This window comes from Somniosus microcephalus, chromosome 10 (genome assembly GCF_052327205.1).
Source record: "Somniosus microcephalus isolate GS21.2 chromosome 10, FLI_Smic_1.0, whole genome shotgun sequence".
Lineage (NCBI taxonomy): Eukaryota > Metazoa > Chordata > Chondrichthyes > Squaliformes > Somniosidae > Somniosus > Somniosus microcephalus.
The window spans coordinates 226807521-226821312 of NC_140996.1; positions in this window are offsets into that span (position 1 = coordinate 226807521).

Genomic DNA, 13792 nt, shown 5'->3' on the forward strand with positions numbered 1-13792 from the left:
TTAACCAGGCGGGAAGGCCCGTGGCCTTCTTTTCACGAACCCTCCAAGGCTCCGAAATCAGACACTCCTCTGTCGAAAAGGAGGCCCAGGCCATTGTGGAAGCTGTGCGACATTGGAGGTATTACCTGGCCGGAAAACGATTCACCCTACTCACTGACCAGCGTTCAGTTGCTTTTATGTTTAATAGCAAGCAGAGGGGCAAAATCAAAAATGACAAGATTTTGAGGTGGAGAATTGAACTTTCCACCTACAATTACGATATCTTGTACCGGCCCGGGAAACTCAATGAGCCCCCGGATGCTCTATCGCGTGGCACCTGCGCCAACGCACAGGTTGATAGACTGCGGGCCGTCCACAATGACCTCTGCCACCCGGGGGTCACCAGGTTCTTCCATTTCATCAAGGCCCGCAACCTGCCTTACTCCATTGAGGAGGTCAGGACCATGACCAGGAACTGCCAAGTCTGCGCTGAGTGCAAACCGCACTTTTATAGACCAGACAGGGCTCACCTGATAAAAGCCACTCGCCCCTTCGAGCGCCTGAGCGTTGATTTTAAAGGGCCTCTCCCCTCCTCCGACCGCAATGTGTACTTCCTCAACGTTATTGATGAGTACTCCCGTTTCCCGTTCGCCATTCCCTGCCCGGACATGACCAGTGCCACGGTCATTAAATGTCTGAACGACCTCTTCACCCTGTTCGGTTTCCCCAGCTATATCCATAGCGACCGGGGCTCATCGTTTATGAGCGACGAACTCCGTCAGTACCTGCTCGCTAGGGGTATTGCCACAAGCAGGACCACCAGTTACAACCCCGGGGGGAACGGACAGGTGGAAAGAGAGAATGCGACAGTTTGGAAGGCCGCCCTGCTAGCCTTAAAGTCTAGGGGCCTTCCGACCTCCCGCTGGCAGGATGTGCTCCCCGATGCACTCCACTCTATTCGGTCACTGCTCTGCACTGCCACTAACTCCACCCCTCATGAGAAAATGTTTGTCTTCCCAAGGAAGTCCACATCGGGGACATCACTACCGCCATGGCTGACGTCCCCAGGGCCGGTCCTACTGAGAAGACACGTGAGGACCCATAAAATGGACCCCCTGGTCGAGAGGGTCGACCTCCTCCACGCCAACCCCCAGTATGCTTACATTGCGTACCCGGACAGGTGGGAGGACACAGTCTCCATACGAGACCTCGCACCCTCGGTGGCCCCTGAAACCAACATCACCGCTACCCACAATGTACCGGCGGCAACGGACCCATACCTAACCCCTGTAGACAGCACGCCGTGGCCCCGTGACCCGCCATTGATCACCAACCAACTCAACACCCAGGAGGACGACACGCCAGTGCTCCGGCCCACGCGGGACTCGGCGTCGGAAGCTGCACCACCTCAGCCGTCGCCACGACGATCACAACGGCATACAAGACCCCCAGAAAGACTTAATTACACGAACTTTTAATACACTTCACCCCGTCGGACTCATTTTTAAGCAAGGGGTGAATGTGGTAAACCACTGTTGTTCACTTCACTGTTGTTCACTGTTGTTCACTTCACTGTTGTTCACTCTTGCCCATTGTTGTACCTGTCTGTGCATGCCTCAGCTGGCTCCGCCCCTGGCTCCATCCATATGCCCTGGTATAAAGGCGGCTGCTCTGCAGTTCCCCAGGCATTCAGGACCGATCGACCACTAGAGGCATGCCTTCGTTCTTTAGCTAATAAAAGCCTGTTTGTTACTCTCTTAACTTCCAGTCTTTCTCAGTAATTGATAGCGCATCACAAGGCAGCAACTTGCCAAGGCTTCTACGGCAGCACCTCCCAAACCCGCGACCTCTTCCACCTAGAAGGACAATAGCAGCAGGCGCATGGGTCGAAATCCTGGAACTCCCTCCCTAACAGCACTGTGGGAGCACCTTCGCCACACAGACTGCAGCGATTCAAGAAGGCGGTTCACCACCACCTTCTCAAGGGGCAATTAGGGATGGGCAGTAAATGCTGGCCTGACCAGTGACGCCCACATCCCAAGAACAAGGCGGGTAGATGGAGTTAAGACGGAGATCCACCATGATCTCATTGAATGGCGGAACAGGCTCGAGTTGCTGAGTGGCCTCCTCCTGTTCCCAAGTTCCTATGTACTGCCCCTGCTGAAATTAGCTAACTCACCACGCACCAGGGGGGCTACCTTATCTTAAAATAAATAAAGTTGCTCATGTTGAGACCATGGATAAACTGTTTTATAGTAATAGCTCTCCCTTCGTCCCACCCGTGCCTTCAGCCACATAGATCCCATGCTTTGGAATTCTCTCCCTAAACTTCTCTGCCTCTCCACCTTCCTTAAGACCCATCTCTTTGACCAAGCTTTTGGTCACCCCCCCTTCTAATTTCTTCGGTTTAACGTTATATCCGAAAGACGGCACCTCCGACAGTGTGGTGCTCCCTCAGTACTGCCCCTCCAACAATGCGGCGCTCCCTCAGTACTGCCCCTCTGACGGTGCAGTGCTCCCTCAGTACTGCCCCTCTGACAGTGCAGCACTCCCTCAGTACTGCCCCTCTGACAGTGCCGCGCTCCCTCAGTACCGCCCCTCCGACAGTGTGGCACTCCCTCAGTACTGCCCCTCCGACAGTGCGGCGCTCCCTCGGTACTGCCCCTCCGACAGTGCGGTGCTCCCTCAGTACTGCCCGTCCGACAGTGCAGCGCTCCCTCAGTACTGACCCTCCGACAGTGCAGCACTCCCTCAGTACTGCCCCTCTGACAGTGCGGCACTCCCTCGGTACTGCCCCTCCGACAGTGCGGCGCTCCCTCAGTACTGCCCCTCCGACAGTGCAGCACTCCCTCAGTACTGCCCCTCTGACAGTGCCGCGCTCCCTCAGTACCGCCCCTCTGACAGTGTGGCACTCCCTCAGTACTGCCCCTCCGACAGTGCCGCGCTCCCTCGGTACTGCCCCTCCGACAGTGTGGTGCTCCCTCGGTACTGCTCGTCCAACAGTGCAGCGCTCCATCAGTACTGCCCCTCCGACAGTGCGGCACTCCCTCAGTACTGCCCCTCTGACAGTGCAGTGCTCCCTCGGTACTGCCCCTCCGACAGTGTGGCACTCCCTCAGTACTGACCCTCCGACAGTGCAGCGCTCCCTCAGTACTGCCCCTCCGACAGTGCGGCACTCCCTCAGTACTGCCCCTCCGACAGTGCCGCACTCCCTCAGTACTGTGTCTCCGACAATGCAGCGCTCCCTCAGTACTGTCCCTCCGGCAGTGCGGCACTCCCTCAGTACTGCACTGGGAGTGTCAGCCTAGATTTTTGTGCTCAAGCCTCTGGAGTGGAACTTGAACTCGCAACCTTCTGACTCGGAGGCGAGGGTGCTACCCATTATCCAGAGCTGACGAGGTCTACTGCAAGGACGGTATCGGGAGCCAACATGGAGTCTTGGCTGGGGTAATTTGGTAGTAAGTTTATTTTCTTCCTGTGTTTATTGCAAAGGCAGCCCCTTGGGTCTGATCTTCAGCGTCTCCGAGTGCTCACTGCCAACACTGCACCCGCCCCTGCCCGCCCACTCCGCTCCTCTCTCAGACCTGGCAGCAGGGGCCAGACCTCCTCGCAGCTCGGAGCAGCCAAGATGTGCCCACTGTGGTGTGGGAACCCACTGCCCTCAAGCTCCAGTGGGGCAGCCCTAGGGTGTACTGGTGGGGCACAACCCCAGTGTTAACGCCAGGTCGGCAGGATGCAGGAATTCGGGGTCACCAGCTCTGGAAGAACAGCTGATCCTCGATGTCCGTTGCCCGACCCGCAGGGGAGCTTTGCTGTGTCCTGACTTGTGAGTGTTTTTAAAGGCAGGCTCCTTCATCTGTTGGCACGGACCAAGAATTGAATTGTTCCCCATGAGTGAATCATCTGTTGCCTTCTATTTACAGGAAAAAATGGAAACATGTAAATATTTAATCTCCTGCAGGAGGAGTTATATAAACACAACTTCCTTTCAGACACTTTGATGGTGATCGTCATATGAAATATAATTGCTGACATGGTTGGCTTGGCGCACATATGAAATGGATAAACTTATTTTATACTCACACCGATCTTTTCACTTCCACTTTCACAACTCACCAAGGTTTCTTTGGCAGCGCTTCCCAAACCCGCCTAGAAGGACAAGGGCAGCAGGCGCATGGAAACACCACCACCTCCAAATTTCCCTCCAAATCACACACCATCCTGACTTAGAAGTATATCGGCCGATCCTTCATCATCGCTGGGTCAAAATCCTGGATCTCCCTCCCTAACAGCACTGTGGGAGCACTTTCGCCACACGGACTGCAGCGGTTCAAGAAGGCGGCTCACCACCACCTTCTCAAGGGCAATTAGGGATGGGCAATAAATGCTGGCCTTGCCAGCGACGCCCAGATCCCATAAGCGAATAAAAAAAAATACTCCTTGAAGACTCCATGTAAGGCATAAGAACATAAGACGTAGGAGCAGGAGTAGGTCATTTGACCCCTCGAGCCTGCTCCGCCATTCAATAAGATCATGGCTGATCTGATCTTGGCCTCAACTCCACTTCCCTGCCCGCTCCCCATAACCCTCGACTCCCTTAATGTTCAAAATTCTGTCTATCTCCATCTTAAATATATTCAATGACCCAGCCTCCATTGTCATATACAGGAAACTTTGTTATATCCGGCACCGACGGGACCGAGCTGTTGCCGATCTATCAAAACTGCCGGACATACAAAGTTAATGTTGAAGCATACGGAGGTTTTCATCTCCGTAATCTGACAACAAACACTGTTGCTTAGCAACAGCTTCGAAAGAGTCGGCTGCAGCTGCAAGCGTCTCTAGCTGAAGCTGTTGCCATAGCTACAGACCTTGCACTGCCTGACTGGGAAAAAAAAAGAACGAGAACTAAAAAAACTTATAGAAAACGGCTCCTGATTTTTGCCGTTAGATCGAGTATTCTGGACATACAAACTCCGGATAAACCAAAGTTTCCTGTATCAAGATCGCCCATACATTGTCACCTGTTGCTCCCTTTACCCTCTAGCTTCCCACCTCTTATTTTCTTCATTCGTTCTCAGGATGTGGGCGGCATTTAACGCACATCCCTTGTTGCCCTGAGAAGGTGGTGGTGAGCCGCCTTCTTGAATGGCTGCAGTCCGTGTGGAATTCTTTGCTACAACTGAGTGCCTCGCTAGGCCACTTCAGAGGGCAGTTAAGAGTCAACCACATTGGTGTGTGTAACGGGAGTCACATAGAGGCCCAGTCCGAGTAAGGACGGGCAGGTCTCCTCCCCTGAAGGACATCAGTGAACCAGTTGGGTTTTTACGACAATCCGACAGATTCAGGGTCACTTTTACTCATTCCAGATTTTGATTTCCAGATTTTTTTAACTGAACTCAAATTCTCAAACTGCCAGGGTGGGATTTGAGCTGCACACTCTCTGGATTATTAGTCCCGGTCTCTATCTTATTGTCAATAATATAACCGCTACACTACTGTCTCCTCATGGTCACTGGATTGTCTATGACTTTCTTGTCCACTATGGTCATAGAAACATAGAGAAACATAGAAGATAGGAGCAGGAGTAGGCCATTCGGCCCCTCGAGCCTGCTCCGCCATTCAAGGAGATCATGGCTGATCATCCAAATTCAGTACCCTGTCCCTGCTTTCTCCCCATACCCCTTGATCCCTTTAGCCTTAAGAAATATATCCAACTCCTTCTTGAATATATTTAATGAATTGGCCTCTACTGCCTTCTTTGGTAGAGAATTCCACAGGTTCACCACTCTCTGGGTGAAGAAATTCCTCCTCATCTCTGTCCTAAATGGCTTACCCCTTATCCTTAGACTGTAACCCCTAATACCTGGGATGGCAGGAATGACTTATGAGGAGAGATTGTGTCGATTGGGCTTATACTCACTGGAGTTTAGAAGATTGAGAGGGGATCTCATCGAAACCTATAAAATGCTGTCAGGCCTGGACAGACTAGATGCAGGAAGGCTGTTTCTGATGTCCAGGGAGTCCAGAACCAGGGGTAATAGTCTAAGGATAAGGGGTAAGCCATTTAGGACTGAAATGAGGAGGAATTTCTTCACCCAGAGAGTGGTGAACCTGTGGAATTCTCTGCCACAGAGGGCGGTGGAGGCCAGTTTATTAAATATATTCAAGAAAGAGTTGGATATATTTCTTAAGGCTAAAGGGATCAAGGGATATGGGGAGAAGGCAGGGACAGGGTACTGAATTTGGATGATCAGCCATGATCTCATTGAATGGCGGAGCAGGCTCGAAGGGCCGAATGGCCTACTCCTGCTCCTATCTTCTATGTTTCTATGTTTCTATGTTCTGGACTCCCCGACCATCGGGAACATCCTTCCTGCATCTAGTCTGTCTAGTCCTGTTAGAATTTTATAAGTTTCAATGAGATCCCCTCTCATTCTTCTAAACTCCAGTGAGTACAAGCCCAATTGACCCAATCTCTCCTCATACGTCATTCCTGCCATCCCAGGTATCAGTCTGGTGAATCTTCGCTGAACTCCTTCCATGGCAAGAACGTCCTTCCTCAGATAAGGTGACCAAAACTGCACACAATACTCAAGGTGCGGTCTCACCAAGGCCCTGTACAACTGCAGCAAGGCATCCTTGTTCCTGTACTCAAACCCTCTCGCTACGAAGGTCAACATACCATTTGCCTTCTTAACCGCCTGCTGCACCTGTGTGCTTACCTACTATGGTCATTGCTCTTAGCTTGTCCTGTTGCTCCTAAGCTCCAAGAACGGTGCCCCACTAGTTCTTCCTGCTCTACGAATCCTTGCTTTTGAAATCAAAGACTCATTGTATCATCTCCAACTCTAGCTCATTCATAGAATCACAGAATAGTACAGCACAGGAGGAGGCCATTCGGCCCATCGAGTCTACGCCGGCTCTTTCAAAGAGCAATCCAGTTAGACTCACTCCCCCGCTCTTTCCCCATATCCCTGCAATTTTTTCTCCTTTAAGTATTTATCCAATTCCCTTTTGAAGACAACTATTGAATCTGTTTCCACCACCCTATCAGGCAGTGCATTCCAAATCCTAACCACTCGCTGCGTAAAATGTTTTTCCTCATGTCGCCTCTGGTTCTTTTGCAAATCTGTGGTTTTCGAATCTTCAGCCATTGGAAACAGTTTCTCTTTATTTACTCCATCTAAACCCTTCATTATTTTAAACACCAACATCAAACAAGCACTTTATAATTGTGGAACTCTTCACCTTCCTCAGCCTTCCCACCCTCCTACAATCTACATTACGTCCAATTGCACTGCATTATTATGTCAACAAACACACGCAAATCACCTTATAATTATACGCCTCCTCTTGAAAGAGATCATTAAAACCAAGATTTACTTGACTTGTTATTGCATTAAGGTGATCTTGGGTTGTTCGACAGTTTCCTCCTCTCTCTTTCACACGTTAGTTGCATGAAGTCCCTCCGAATAACTATCCAGCTGATAGAGCACAGGATCGCACTAACCATATTACTCAGTTAGCAACTCAACACTACTTTATAATTGCCAACACGGCGTCTGTTAAGTGTCAACTTGGCTCATTCGGTAGAACACTCGTGTCTGAACCACTTCAAGATTGACACCATAATCTAGGCTGCCACGCCAATGCAATACTGAGGGACAGCTAACTTAGGGCTAACTTTTTGAAGATGAGCCCCTTCTACCTGTTCCAGTGGTTCTGGTAAATATGGTAACGGTTCCACGACATTATTTGAAGAAGAGTGTCCTGGCCAACATTTGTCCCTCAACCAACTAGAAATCCCGACCTGGAACTCCCTCCCTAACACCTTCAGCACACGGACTGCAGCAGTTCAGGAAAAAGGCCCACCACCACCTTCTCAAGATCAACTGAGGATGGACAATAAATGCCAGCCTTGCCAGAGATGCCCACATCCTGAGAATGAATTTTTAAAAATAGATTAACTGGTCAATTACCTTATTACTGTTTGTGGGATCTTTCTGTGTGCAAAATGAATGCCAAGTTTGCTTAGATAAACAACATTTCCAAGTAATTCATTATACGTGAAGCATATAACTGTAAGTCTTTCTTTCTTGACTGCGATGATATTTCAGAAAGTATAGAAGACATCTGGAAGCCTCACCTTCCTCCTCATCTTCCTGCTCCTCCTCCCTCTCTGCACTGACGTGAAGCAGCTTGCCTTTCAAGGTTGGTGGAAACGTAATATTTGGGTTTGAAATGGAATTCAGTGTGCGTCTGAATAATGTTGTTGTTTACTGACAGTCTTGTGCAAGCTCCACTCACCTCTAGCAGAAAACGCAAGGGAGTTGGCTTGCCGTAATTCAACCCTTGGGCAAAGAAGCTAAGTGGCCTTGTCTTACTATGTTGAGTCTTGAAACTGTGCTTATTAATTGTACTGGCTCTTCATAGCGCAAAACGTGGGCAAAGAGTCTTTAACGTTGACTCGCGACAAAAGGGACTCAATCTACTTTTGGCAAAAGAATGAAATTGGTGGCAAAGAATGTTTGGTTTAAGGCAAGCTCAGAAAAATAAGAAGGAGGGGTAGGATGTGATGAGGCTGATTCAAGAATTCGGGAATCTGAGGATGTTTTCAATCACAGAACTTGTGTGATCACTAGATATCACTACAGTTTCTCCAAACCGATCTCCAGTGAATCAATAACTGTTCCTTTATGCTGACTATGATTGGGTTTGCCACAGGATTAATAATTCCCTCTTAACTCCCTTCTACCAGCGATCACATGGGGATGTCTGCCATGTTCTCCTATCTACAGGAAACTTTCGTTTAACCGGAGGTTAAATGTCCGGAAAGCTCTATCCACCGGCAAAATTCAGGAGTCGGTTCAGATAAGTTTTTTTTACTTCTCGTTGCTTTTTTTCTCCAGTCGTGGCTCTGCAAGGTCTAGCTGAAGCTGTTGCTTAGCTACAGAGATGCTTGCAAGCTACGCCGACTGTGGTGAAGCTGTTGCTAAGCAACAGGGTTTGTTGCTTCACACGGATCTCAGAAGCTCCGTATGTTTTAACATTAGCGCTGGTTTCTCCGGCAGGTTTGATGGAACGGCACCAGCTTGGTCCCGTCAGTGCCGGATACCAGAAAGTTTCCTGTACTCCAAAAGACCACACTATCAGAGCATTACATTCAGGCTAAAATGAATAGTCAGATTTATTTACAGGTAAGAGAATATACAGAAGAAATTAGGACTTTAGCTAAGTACTGCTAGAGATGCGTCATAGGTGCAATGCTCAAGCTTAAACTGCTGATGGAAATCAGTGACGAGCTTCTTGCTTTCATGGCTGTGTGACTAATGCTGTGGCAGACGAATTGACCACTGTGGTTGCGTCCAAGGACATTGCTCAAAGGGGAAAGCCAACCCAATTCAAAAAAAAGGTCTTGCATTTCTACAGCACCTTTCACAACCTCAGGACGTCCCAAAGCGCTTTACAGGCAAGGAAATGCTTTTTGAAGTGAAGTCGCTGTTGTGATGTAATTGGGAAGGGTCTGGTATTTGCAAAGCAACCCAGAAAGGTTGGTCATTTTGAGCTTCCAGGTCCGTTTGGCTCCGATCGCCTGCACCAGCTACCACTGAATGTTGCACACAGAATTAAGCTGGATTAGACTCACTCCACTTCACAGTGAAAGGGGGGGGGGGGCGGGGGGGATGGAGTTCGGCTTATTTTGTCAGAGAATTTCCTTTTCACTAAGAGATATGAGACCATGTATCATTTGGCCCATATTGCCCTTCAGAAAAGCATGACGGGTATTGCCGCACCCCATTGGGTTTCGATTAGGTAACATCTCCGACAACACTTTCAACGGCCGGTATTAAACAAGACGCTTAACGGATGCCTCCAGACTGTTGATGGAGCTCGTAACAAAGTTGGTGGTGAGTCACTTTTAGACAGGGTCCAGTGACGAATGTTTGACCCGACAAATCCTCATGAATCTAAGTTGCTGAAACCCTTATCAAGGCTTTGTTCACGTCATAAGGAAATGTTTTCACTGTCTATGTCTGGGAAGGGTTACGAGTTTGTCATAACAGTGCAGATTAATGGGTCTGCAGGCTTCTGCTCTGTCTTAACATTGCTTAGAAAGACATTTTCTGCTCAGATTTGTGAGGCAGTTTAACCGAGAGAGGAGAACACAATGGTGTGAGAGCGACATGATCCTGCAACAGTAGACAGTGACATCTGCCACTAGGAAGGCTTAACTGTTTCAATTCTTTTTTAAATTACAAGATGCATTCTAAAGGTGTCAGCCTGGGTAGCACTCTCGCCTCTGAGCCAGAATGCTTTTGGTTCAAGTCCCACTCCAGGGACTTGAGCCAATAACCTAGGCTGACACTCCCAGTGCTGTACTGAGGGAGCGCCGCACTGTTGGAGAGGCAGTACTGAGGGAGTGCCATACTGTCGGAGGGGCAGTACTGAGGGAGTGCCGCACTGTCGGGGGGGCAGTACTGAGGGAGTGCTGCACTGCCGGAGGGGCAGTACTGAGGGAGCGCCGCACTGTCGGAGGGGCAGTACTGAGGGAGCGCCGCACTGTCGGAGGGGCAGTACTGAGGGAGTGCCGCACTATCGGAGGGGCAGTACTGAGGGAGTGCCGCACTGTCGGAGGGGCAGTACTGAGGGAGTGCCGCACTGTCGGAGGGGCAGTACTGAGGGAGTGCCGCACTGTCGGAGGGGCAGTACTGAGGGAGTGCTGCACTGCCGGAGGGGCAGTACTGAGGGAGCGCCGCACTGTTGGAGGGGCAGTACTAAGGGAGTGCCGCACTGTCGGAGGGGCAGTACTGAGGGAGTGCCGCACTGTCAGAGGGGCGGTACTGAGGGAGCGCCGCACTGTTGGAGGGGCAGTACTGAGGGAGCGCCGCACTGTTGGAGGGGCAGTACTGAGGGAGTGCCGCACTGTCGGAGGGGCAGTACTGAGGGAGCGCCGCACTGTCGGAGGGGCAGCACTGAGGGAGCTCCGCACTGTCGGAGGAGCAGTACTGAGGGAGTGCCGCACTGTCGGAGGGGCAGTACTGAGGGAGTGCCGCACTGTCGGAGGGACAGTACTGAGGGAGCGCCACACTGTCGGAGGGGCAGTACTGAGGGAGCTCCCTGTAGTGTATGTAATCTGTACCACCTTAAGAGGATACCTTAAGGTGATGGACTACTTTTTGATGGCTCCTGTACATTGTAGTACCGGTGGTGACCACACCGGTATATAAACCCTGCAGAGCAAAGTGTATCCCAGTTCAGCCCTGACCCTCAATCACTAAAGACCTGTTCACTTACTTCTGTAGTCTGTGTCCTGTTATTCAGTATAACTGCAATTGAAACCACAGACTCAACAGTGGCGACGAGTCTGATCTTACCTTGCGGCAGTTTTGTATCAAAGGAAGCTTCGTCCTCAGGAACGGGCGTCAAAAAAGGGCATCCGCCCTCAACATCCTGCATCGCACGGGAGGCCATCGGAAACCCGGGTTGGTTTGCTGACCACGAAGTCAAGCATCAGTGAGCATCCCTTCTACGACAGCGGCGGGTAAGCCCGATCGAGCGGAATGGGGGGGAAGTCGGCCGAGTTGTCAGGGGAGAAGGGGAGGGAAAACGATGAAAAGGGTGGAGAACACGACCGCAGCCGGTGTCAGGGGCCGGACTGCAATCGGGCAGAGACGCGCAGCAGCCAGAAAAGCATTTATGGCCACAAGGACCGCGGGAGTGACGGGTGAACAAGAGCAGCAACGCAGGGGAAAATAAAGGACCGCTGGGAGGCGTGGACGGCAACAGCGTGGAAATCGCCATTTTGAGTCGGCGGGGGAAGAAGACAAGAGCGGGAAAAGCCGCCAATCGCGGGAAAAGCCGCCATTTTGAAAAAAAAAAATAATAATATCCAAAGGAGAAACTCAGCAAGGATGCCAAAAACGGGTAACATCACTGCTTTTGATAACGATGTGGAAGATTGGGCCACTTATGTGGAATGCATCAAAGTTTACTGTACAACGAATGAGGTACCGGAGGATAAGAAAGCACTAACCCTATTAAACTCAATGGGTGCGAAGACGTACGGGTTATTAATAAATCTGGTAACACCAGACAAACTGGTAGGGAAGAGTTTCGCGGATATTGTTAGTATCCTACATAAGAACATAAGAAATAGGAGCAGGAGTAGGCCAATCAGCCCCTCGAGCCTGCTCCGCCATTCAATAAGATCATGGCTGATCTGATCCTAACCGCCAATCCACTATCACAGAACCATCTCCTGAATCTAACAGAATTAGACACACGAAATAGGAGCAGGATCAGGCTACACGGCCCCTGGGCCCGCTCCGCTACCCACAGGGCCATGACCGATCCGAACCTAGACTCATGTCCAAATTCCTGCCTGCTCCCCGTAACCCTTAATTCCCTTTACTTCTAGGAAACTGTCTATTTCTGTTTTAAATTTATGTAATGATGTAGCTTCTACAGCTTTTTGGGGCAGCATATTCCATGGACCTACCACCCTCTGAGTGAAGTAGTTCCTCCTCATCTCAGTTTTGAAAGAGCAGCCCCTTATTCTAAGACTATGCCCCCTAGTTCTAGTTTCACCCATCATCGGGAACATCTTCCCCGCATCCACCCGATCCAACCCCTTCACAATCTTATATGTTTCAATAAGATCGCCTCTCATTCTTTTGAACTCCAATGAGTAGAGTCCCAATCTACTCAACCTCTCCTCATATGTCCATCCCCTCATCCCCGGGATTAACCGAGTGAACCTTCTTTGTACTGACTCGAGAGCAAGTATGTCCTTTCTTAAGTATGGACACCAAAACTGTACGCAGTATTCCAGGTGCGGTCTCATCAATACCTTGTACGACTGAAGCAATACCTCCCTATTTTTATATTCTATCCCCCTAGCAATGAAAGCCAACATTCCATTGGGCTTCTTAACCACTTGCTGCACCTGCATACTAACCTTTTGAGTTTCGTGCACCAGGACCCCCAGGTCCCTTTGTACTTCAGTACTTTCCAGTTTCTTGCCATTAAGATAATAACTTGCTCTACGATTTTTCCTGCCAAAGTGCATAACCTCACACTTTCCAGTATTGTATTCCATCTGCCAAATCTCTGCCCACTTACTTAGCCTGTCGATGTCCCCTTGCAGGTTTTTTATGTCCTCCTCACTCACTACTTTCCCTCCCATCTTAGTATCATCTGCAAACTTTGATATGTTACACTCGGTCCCCTCCTCCAAATCGTTAATATAGATTGTAAAGAGTTGGGGACCCAGCACTGACCCCTGCGGAACACCACTAGTTACTGATTGCCAGTCTGAGAATGAACCATTTATCCCAACTCTCTGCCTTCTGTTAGATAGCCAATCCTCTATCCATGCCAGAATATTACCCCCAATCCCGTGATTTTTTATCTTAAGCAATAATCTTTTGTGTGGCACCTTGTCAAATGCCTTTTGGAAGTCTAAATACACAATGTCCAATGGTTCCCCTTTATCCACCCTATACGTTACTTCCTCAAAGAACTCCAGCAAATTTGTCAAACATGACTTCCCCTTCATAAAACCATGCTGACTTTGTCCTATTAAAGTCCTATCCTGCAGGAGCATTTAAACCCCACGCCGCTGCTGATAGCGGAACGATTTAAATTCTACAAAAGAATTCAATTTAAAGCTGAATTCCTAACAGAACTGCGCAAGTTATCAAAGTACTGCCAGTTCGGAACAGGACTAGCAGAAGCACTGAGAGATAAGTTTGTGTGTGGGCTCCTAAGGGAAGGAACCCAGAAGCGACTGCTGGAGGCAAAGGATCTT